Source organism: Oncorhynchus keta, chromosome 2, assembly GCF_023373465.1.
Source record: "Oncorhynchus keta strain PuntledgeMale-10-30-2019 chromosome 2, Oket_V2, whole genome shotgun sequence".
NCBI lineage: Eukaryota > Metazoa > Chordata > Actinopteri > Salmoniformes > Salmonidae > Oncorhynchus > Oncorhynchus keta.
In genome coordinates this window covers 49,207,645-49,216,158 of record NC_068422.1, presented here as the reverse complement: position 1 = coordinate 49,216,158, position 8,514 = coordinate 49,207,645, and the positions used below count along the sequence as shown (strand labels likewise).

At 39.7% G+C, this 8,514-nt stretch overlaps 1 protein-coding gene across 1 annotated transcript in view; it reads left to right on the top strand.

Annotated features, from left to right (window-relative positions):
- Positions 1 to 1,306: 1,306 nt before the first annotated feature.
- Positions 1,307 to 8,514, top strand: part of LOC118401852 (brorin-like) — a 53,652-nt gene continuing 46,444 nt past the window's right edge. Inside the window, exon 1 of the mRNA XM_035799480.1 lies at positions 1,307 to 1,675. The gene's annotated coding sequence lies outside the window, so the exon portion shown is untranslated. The remainder of the gene's footprint in view (positions 1,676 to 8,514) is intronic.

The following is an 8,514-nucleotide window of genomic DNA, read 5'->3' as shown; positions in this document are numbered from 1 at the left end:
GATGAGCCTGGAGGAAGGGTACCACATGAGGGAGGAGGATGTCTTCCCTGTAATGCACAGCGTTGAGATTGCCTGCAGTCTCTGTGACACACTGGCCCAGACCATGACAGACCCTCCACCTCCAAATCGATCCCGCTCCAGAGTACAGGCCTAGGTGTAACGCTCATTCCTTCGGCAATATACGCAAATCCGACCATCACCCCTGGTGAGAAAAAAACGCGATTTGTCAGTGAAGAGCACTTTTTGCCAGCCCTGTCTGGTCAGCGACGGTGGGTTTGTGCCCATAGGCAACGTTGTTGCGGGTGATGTCTGGTGAGGACCTGCCTTAGAACAGGCCTACAAACCCTCAGTCCAGCCTCTCTCAGCCTATTGCGGACAGTCTGAGCAATGATGGAGGGATTGTGCGTTCCTGGTGTAACTCAGGCAGTCGTTGTTGCCATCCTGTACCTGTCCCGCAGGTGTGATGTTCGGATGTACCGATCCTGTGCAGGTGTTGTTACACGTGGTCTGCCACTGCGAGGACGATCAGCTGTCCATCCTGTCTCCCGGTAGCGCTGTCTTAGGCATCTTACAGTACAGACATTACAATTTATTGCCCTGGCCGCATCTGCAGTCCTCATGCCTCCTTGCAGCATGCCTAAGGCACATTCACACAGATGAGCAGGGACCCTGGGCATCTTTCTTTTGGTGTTTTTCAGAGTCAGTAGAAAGGCCTCTTTAGTGTCCTAAGGTTTCATAACTGACCTTAATTGACTACTGTCTGTAAACTGTTAGTGTCTTAACGACCATTCCACAGGTGTATGATCATTAATAGTTTATGGTTCATTGAACAAGCATGGGAAACAGTGTTTAAACACTTTACAATGAAGATCTGTGAAGTTATTTTGATTTTTACGAATTATCTTTGAAAGACAGGGTCCTGAAAAAGGGACATTTCTTTTTTTCTGAGTTTACGTGCGTGTATGTGTATGTGTGTGTGTGTGTGTGGGGGGGGGGGGGGGGGGTGCGTGTGTGCTATTAGACTATAGGATTGATCCATCTGGGCACACTCTCAGTTCACCATGTATTTCTCATATCAGCTCATTTAAATTACAGTCGTAAAACATTACACAGAGACCATTAAAGATTGAACAGGATACTAAAATCAATCTTAATTGGTTAATCTGAGCGTCTTCTCAGAGTTCACTCATTAATTCTCTACAGAGAAGCTATACCCCTCCTAGTGGTCAAATCGGCGCTCCCATTTCACTGAAAAAAATGAATACGTGACGTAAGGACCCTAATATTTTTTTTGTCACTCATACCAAAAAAAGTGCCAACGTAGACGAGGAAGAAAGCTTTGGCGCCACTCGCCTTGCAGTGTTTCGAACGAGCGACTGAAAGGGAAGGAGGACCTCTCTATAGCAAGGAGGACCTCCCTATATGAAAGAGGACCGCAAGTTGCGCAAGACGCATCTACGGACAATCAAGCATCCTTATTGGGAACTACTAGACCCGTGTTTGCAATTGTGTTTTGTAGTTTTGTTTTGTTGTAGGCTATATGCGACAGTTGTTATGTCTCTATAGTGATATGTTGTTACCGTGAGCAGCTTATAGCCTGCAATAAAAAAAGCTTCGACTTCTACCTCAACCCAACGGTCACCCAACGGATAAGGACACATGCAGAAGCTTACAGGTATGCATTTATATGATCTGCCACTCTTTCAATTGTTTCGCAACTTAACAGGTGAATACTCAACCAATTAATCCAATATGAAGTAATGTACATTCATACCAACTTACTTTGTTGCAATAGGAGATAGTATCTATACATATAGATGCATAACGTTACGCCCCTGACGTCCATAGTAGCCAATCTGCAAAGGATTTAAAGGTAGCAAATGCACAAGCAATTTTTGTATGCATCTGAAAAGCATGGAATCCAGTGAGGTAGTAATAAGAGCACCATTCGAAGACAGTCCACCTGCTAAGACTGTGGTGCTCTATTGTGCCAACCAATTGAATGAACTCAAATTGTGTATGCCGCTATATTCAGAATAATTAACGGTTTTATTGTCATTTTGAAGTGGACTACAGTACGATGTGGATTGGCTGCCCCCCCCCCACCCCCCCCCACACACGTTTTTTTGGGGGGGGATTTATTGTTTGATCGTGCCTCCTGTTTTGCGACGTTTTGCAATGTCTGAAGTGCATGCAGTAGACTAGGCTAGGGCTGTAACAGGTGGGGATGTCAAGACTAAGCATCATCTATTTGATCATACAATGCATTATACAGCAAATGCACGCCTTGGAATGAGCAATTGCGATATGGAACATTGCATTCTCCCATCACACGAATCATTTGTCATCAAGTTAAATCATATTGAAAGGTATGTATGCATACATTGTGTTGAATGACCAGCAAACACCATTTTTCATGGGGACCCATACATTATCCATCTGCACGATTCCAGACATGCATGGACTTCAGGGGCCAATTTTTTATAATATTAATCAATATCAAAATGATCATGCTTTAAGATTCTGTTCACCCATAGGAGTGGCAATATTTCAGCCAAAGGCAATATTTGGTTGAAATGCAATATTTCAATTACTTAGCATGGGATCATTAATAAAACAGGTTCTTTGCTGTTGCACAAGATGCAGTATCATCAGATGTCATCAGATACATTCAAATTTGATTTCAAGTTCCACCCAAAAGCAAAGAGATACCAGGGTGGTTGGTGGTGGTGAGGGGATACATTTGATCTGGATTACTGGATCAAAGATTTTGCAACCTCACACAATTTCTGAATAATCCCACACATCTCAGATAGCCCACATGGTTAACACATTAACCCCAGCAGACATGAACCGGGGACATTTTGCATATCAGCCTTCTTAACTGGCTATTAAGCTTGAGGATCAATATTGAGGATCCAATGTTGTTATTTCCAGTTACAACCTTCAACAGGCTTAAAGTATTTGGGCATACACAATTACATTGATAAATGACATTTTTGGGATCATTTAATTATTTTTGATTAAGGATTGTTATTGCATGTTTAGGCTTCTTTTTTGGGGGAGTTGGGATTTTGGTCAGTAATAAATATAACAGTCAATGCGTGCAATTCAATGAAACACTGGCAGGCAGCATTAGAAAACTATTGGATTCTGTCTCAGCCACTCTCATTGCTTTAATTCTATTTTCTAATTTCACACCATTTATTCACATCAACATATGGACGCTTTTCAAATGAAGGAAAATGTATTCAATGCCGTCCCAACACTGTCAACTCTCAGCCCACTTGCCACTACTGTTGGAACACTTTCCATTTCATCTCACTTGATCTACATTGTCACAAAATTAAACCGATCTCAAAGGAAATGCTTGAGCTGCATATGCCTTCTTTGCAGAACATGCAATGTCATCTATGCGTACAGTGCCTTCAGGAAATATTCACACCCCACATTTTGTTGTGTTACAGCCTGAATTTACAATGGATTAAATCGAGATTTTATTCAGCTGGCCTACACACAATAACCATTGGCCAGATGAATTTGAATTATGTTTTTAGAAATTGTAGAAATTCATTGAAAATGAAAAGCTGAAGTGTTTTGTTATGGCAAGCATAAAATTCATGAGTAAAAATGTGCTTAACAAGTCACATAATAAGTTTCATGGACTCACTCTGTGTGCAATAATAGTGTTTAACATTTCTTTTGAATGACTGCTTAATCTCTGTACCCTACACATACAATTATCTATAAATCCCCTATATTGGAGCAGTTAATTTCAAACACAGATTCACCCACAAAGACAAATGCCTCACTTAGAAGGGCACCTATTTTTAGATGGGTAAAAATAAAAAAGCAGACATTGGGATTTCACCATCAGGCCAGTGGTGACTTAAAAACAGTTACAGAGTTTAATGGCTGTGATAGGGGAAAACTGAGAATGGATCAACAATATTGTAGTTACTCCACAATACTAAACTAAATGACGGAGTGGAAAGAAGGAAGCCTGTACAGACTAAAACTATTCCAAAACATGCATCCTGTTTGCAATAAGGCACTAAATTAAAACTGAACTTTGAACTTTACTGTGCATTCGGAAAGTATCCAGACCCCTTGATTTTTTTCACATTTTGTTACGTTTACAGTCATATTTGAAAATGTCTGTAAAAAAATAGATGAGAACTCTATTGGTAGATAGTGTGGTCTACAGCTTATCATAAGGTACTCTACCTTAGGCGAGCAATACCTCAAGACTTCTTTAATATTAGACATTGCACACCAGCTGTTATTGACAAAAAGACACACACCCCCACCCCTCGTTTTTGTTCTGCCGGTGCATTGAAAATCTCTCCAGCTCTATATTATCTGTGTTGTCGTTCAGCCACTACTCGGTGAAACATAAGATATTTCAGTTATTAATGTCCCGTTGGTAGGATAATCATAATCGTAGGTCATCAATTGAATTTTCCAATGATTGTATGTTAGCAAGTAGGATTGATGGCAAGGGAAGTTTACTCACTCGCCTACGGATTATCAAAAGGCAGCCCGATCTGCGTCCTCTTTTCCTCCGTCTTTTCTTCACGCAAATGACGGGGATCCGGGCCTGTTCACGGGAGAGCAGTATATCTTTCTCATCAGACTCGTTAAAGGAAAAAGCTTCTTCCAGTTCGTGGTGAGTAATCCCCATTCTGATGTCCAGAAGTTATTTTCGGTCATAAGAGACGGTAGCAGCAACATTATGTACAAAATAAGTACACAAATAAGTGACAAACAATGCAAAAAAATGACCAAAATAGCACAATTGGTTACGGGCATGTAAAATGTCAGCCATCCTCGCTGATGCCATCTTAACACGATTGGAGTTCCTCTGTGGAGATGGGAGAACCTTCCAGACGGACAACTATCTCTGTAGCACTCCACTAATTAGGCCTTTATGGTAGAGTGGCCAGAATGAAGCCACTCCTCAGTAAAAGGCAGTGGTGGGAAAAGTACTACATTTTCAAACTTAAAGTAAAGATACCTTAAAACCACCTACAGATAGGGGGCAGTATTTTCACTTTGGATAAATTGCGTGCCCATAGTGAACTGCATCAAAATCTGTCCTAAATTGCTAATATATGCATATTATTATTAATATTGGATAGAAAACACTCTGACGTTTCTAAAACCGTTTGAATTATGTCTGTGAGTATAACAGAACTCACAGGGCAGGCAATCTTCCAAACAAGTTTTGAAATCCTGAAAGTTGGGGCAACTTTGACGTCATCGCCCCCTCCCTTCCCAACAAGTTATGGATCTGGTAACACTTCCTACTTCTTCCACTAGATGTCCTTATTCAGTAGAAACTGTAATGGAGCATTTGCTGTGAACTTAGACCTAATGGGAAGGAAAGTAGTTGGTGTCGCAAAATAATTCCATTTTGTTGTGGCGCTAAAGCTTAAACGTTAAAAACGTTAAAAAAAAATGTGACACAGCGGTTGCATTAATAGAAAATGACTCATGGTCAAAGTGAAAGTCACCCAGTAAAATACTACTTGAGTAAAAGTCTAAAAGTATTTGGTTTTAAATTTACTTAAGTATCAAAAGTACATGTAGTTGCTAAAATGTATCAAAAGTAAAAGTATGAATAATTTACAATTCCTTAAATTACCCAAACCAGAAGGCACAATTGTTTTTTATTTTTTATTTATGGATTGCCATGATCACAATCCAACACTCAGACATAATTTAGAAACAAAGCATTTCCATTTAGTGAGTCTGCCAGATAAGAGGATTGGACCATTTTCTGTCCTGCTAAGCATTCAATATGTACTTTTGGGTGTCAGAGAAATTGTATGTAGTAAAAAAGTATTCTTTAGGAATGTAGTGAAGGAAAAATAAAAGTTGTCAAAAATGTTAATAGTAAAGTAAAGGACAGATACCAAAAAAAAAATGTAAGTAAAAATACTTTAAAGTACTACTTAAGTACTTTACACCAATGATAAAAGGCACATGACAGCCCGCTTGGGGTTTGACAAAAGGCACCTAAAGGACTCTCAGACCATGAGAAACAAGATTCTCTGGTCTGATGAAACCAATATTGAATTATTTGGCCTGAATGCCATGCATCACGTCTGGAGGAAACATGGCACCATCCCTACAGGGAAGTAGGGTGGTGGTAGCATAATGCAGTGGAGATATTTTTCGGCGGCATGGACTGGGAGACTAGTCCGGATCGAGGGAATGATGAACGGAGCAAAGTACAGAGAGATCCTTGATGAAAATCTGCTCCAGAGCGCTCAGGACCTCAGAGTGGGGTGGTTCACCTAAGGTTCACCTTCCAACAGGAAAATTAGCACACAGCCAAGACAATACAGGAGTAGCTTAGGGACAAGTCTGAATGTCCTTGAGTGGCTCAGCCAGAGCCTGGACTTGAACCCGATCGAACATCTCTGGAGAGACCTGAAAATAGTTGTGCAGCGACGCACCCCTTCCAACCTGACAGATTTTCAGAGGCTCTGCAAAGAAGAATGGGAGAAACTCCCCAAATACAGGTGTGCCAAGCTTGTAGTGTCATACCCAAGAAGATTTGAGGCTATAATTGCTGCCAAAGGTGCTTCAACAAAGTACTGAGTAAAGGGTCAATACTTACAGTACCAGTAAAAAGTTTGGACACACCTACTCATTCAAGAGGTTTTCTTTATTTGTAGTATTTTCAACCTTGTAAAATGATAGTGAAGACATAAAAAAATATGAGTTAACACATTTGGAATCATGTTGTAACCAAAAAAGTGTTCAAAAAATCAAATTATATTTTATATTTGACATTCTTCAAAGTAGCATTTGCACACTGTTGGAATTATCTCAACCAGCTTCATGAGGTAGTCACCCGGAATGCATTTAAATTAACAGGTGTGCCTTGTTAAAAGTTAATTTGTGGAATTTCTTTCCTTCTTAATGCATTTGAGCCAATCAATTGTGTTGTGACAAGGTAGGGGTGGTATACAGAAGATTGCCCTATTTGGTAAAATACCAAATCCATACTATGGGAAGAACAACTCAAATAAGCAAAGAGATACGACAGTCAATCATTACTTTAAGACATGATAGTCAGTCAATCTGGAAAAGTGCAGTCGCAAAAACCATGAAGTGCTATGATGAAACTGGCTCTCATGAGGACCGCCACAGGAAAGGAAGAACCAGAGTTACCTCTGCTGCGGAGGATAAGTTCATTAAAGTTACCAGCCTCAGAAATTGCAGCCCAAATAAATGCTTCACAGAGTTCAGGTAACACACACATCTGAACATCAACAGTTCAGAGGAGACTGCATGAATCACACCAGATTTCAAATCAAATGTTATTTGTCACATGTGCCGAATACAACAGGTGTACCTTACAGTGAAATGCTTACTTACAAGCCCTTAAACAACAATTCAGTTTGAAGAAAAATGCCAAGAAAACTAAGAAGTAAAATGAACAAATAATTAAAGAGCAGCAGTAAAATAACAATAGCAATGCTATATACAGGAGGTACTGGTACAGAGTCAATGTGCGGGTGTACCGATTAGTCGAGGTAATTGATGTAATATGTGGGTAGAGTTATTAACCTCTCTGTGATAGGTGGGATGTTAGCATCCCACCTGGCCAACATCCGGTGTAATGGCAAAGCACCAAATTCAAATTAAATTACTATAAATATTCAACTTAATGAAATCACAAGTGCAATACATCAAAATAAAGCTTAACTTGCTGTTAATCCAACCAAGGTGTCAGATTTCAAAAAGGCTTTACGGTGAAAGCATACCATGCGATTATGTTAGGACAGCGCTTAGCCACAAAAAGCCATTTTCCAGCTAAGGAGAGAAGTTACAAAAATCAGAAATAGAAATTAAATTAATAACTAACCTTTGATGATCTTCATCTGGTTGCACTCCCAGGACTCCATGTTCCACAGTACATGTTTGCTTTGTTCGATAAAGTTCATCTTTATATCCAAAAACCTCAGTTTAAATTGGTGCGTTATGTTCAGTAAGGCATTGTCTCAAAAACATCCGGTGAAATTGCAGAGAGCCAAATCAAATTACAGAAATACTCATCATAAACATTGATGAAAGATACAAGTGTTATACATAGGCTTAAATAAAAACTTCTTCTTAATGCTTTACGGCGAAAGCATACCATGCAATGATCTGACTACAGCGCTCAGCTAGCAAAACAAGACATACAGTTACCCGCCAAGTTGTGGAGTCAACAAATGTCAGAAATAGCGTTCAAATTAATCACTTACCTTTGATATTCATCGGATGGCACTTCCAGGACTCACTCCCAGTTACACAATAAATGTTAGTTTGGTTCGATAAAGTTCCTCTTTATGTCCAATAACCTCCTTATTGTTTGCGCGTTTAGTTCAGTATTCCATATGCACAAAGCGAGGTCCCATCATCCAGACAAAAAGTTCCATTAAAGTTCGTAGAAACATGTCAAATGATGTTTCTAATAAATCCTTAGAGTGTTTCTGTCATAAATATTCAATAATA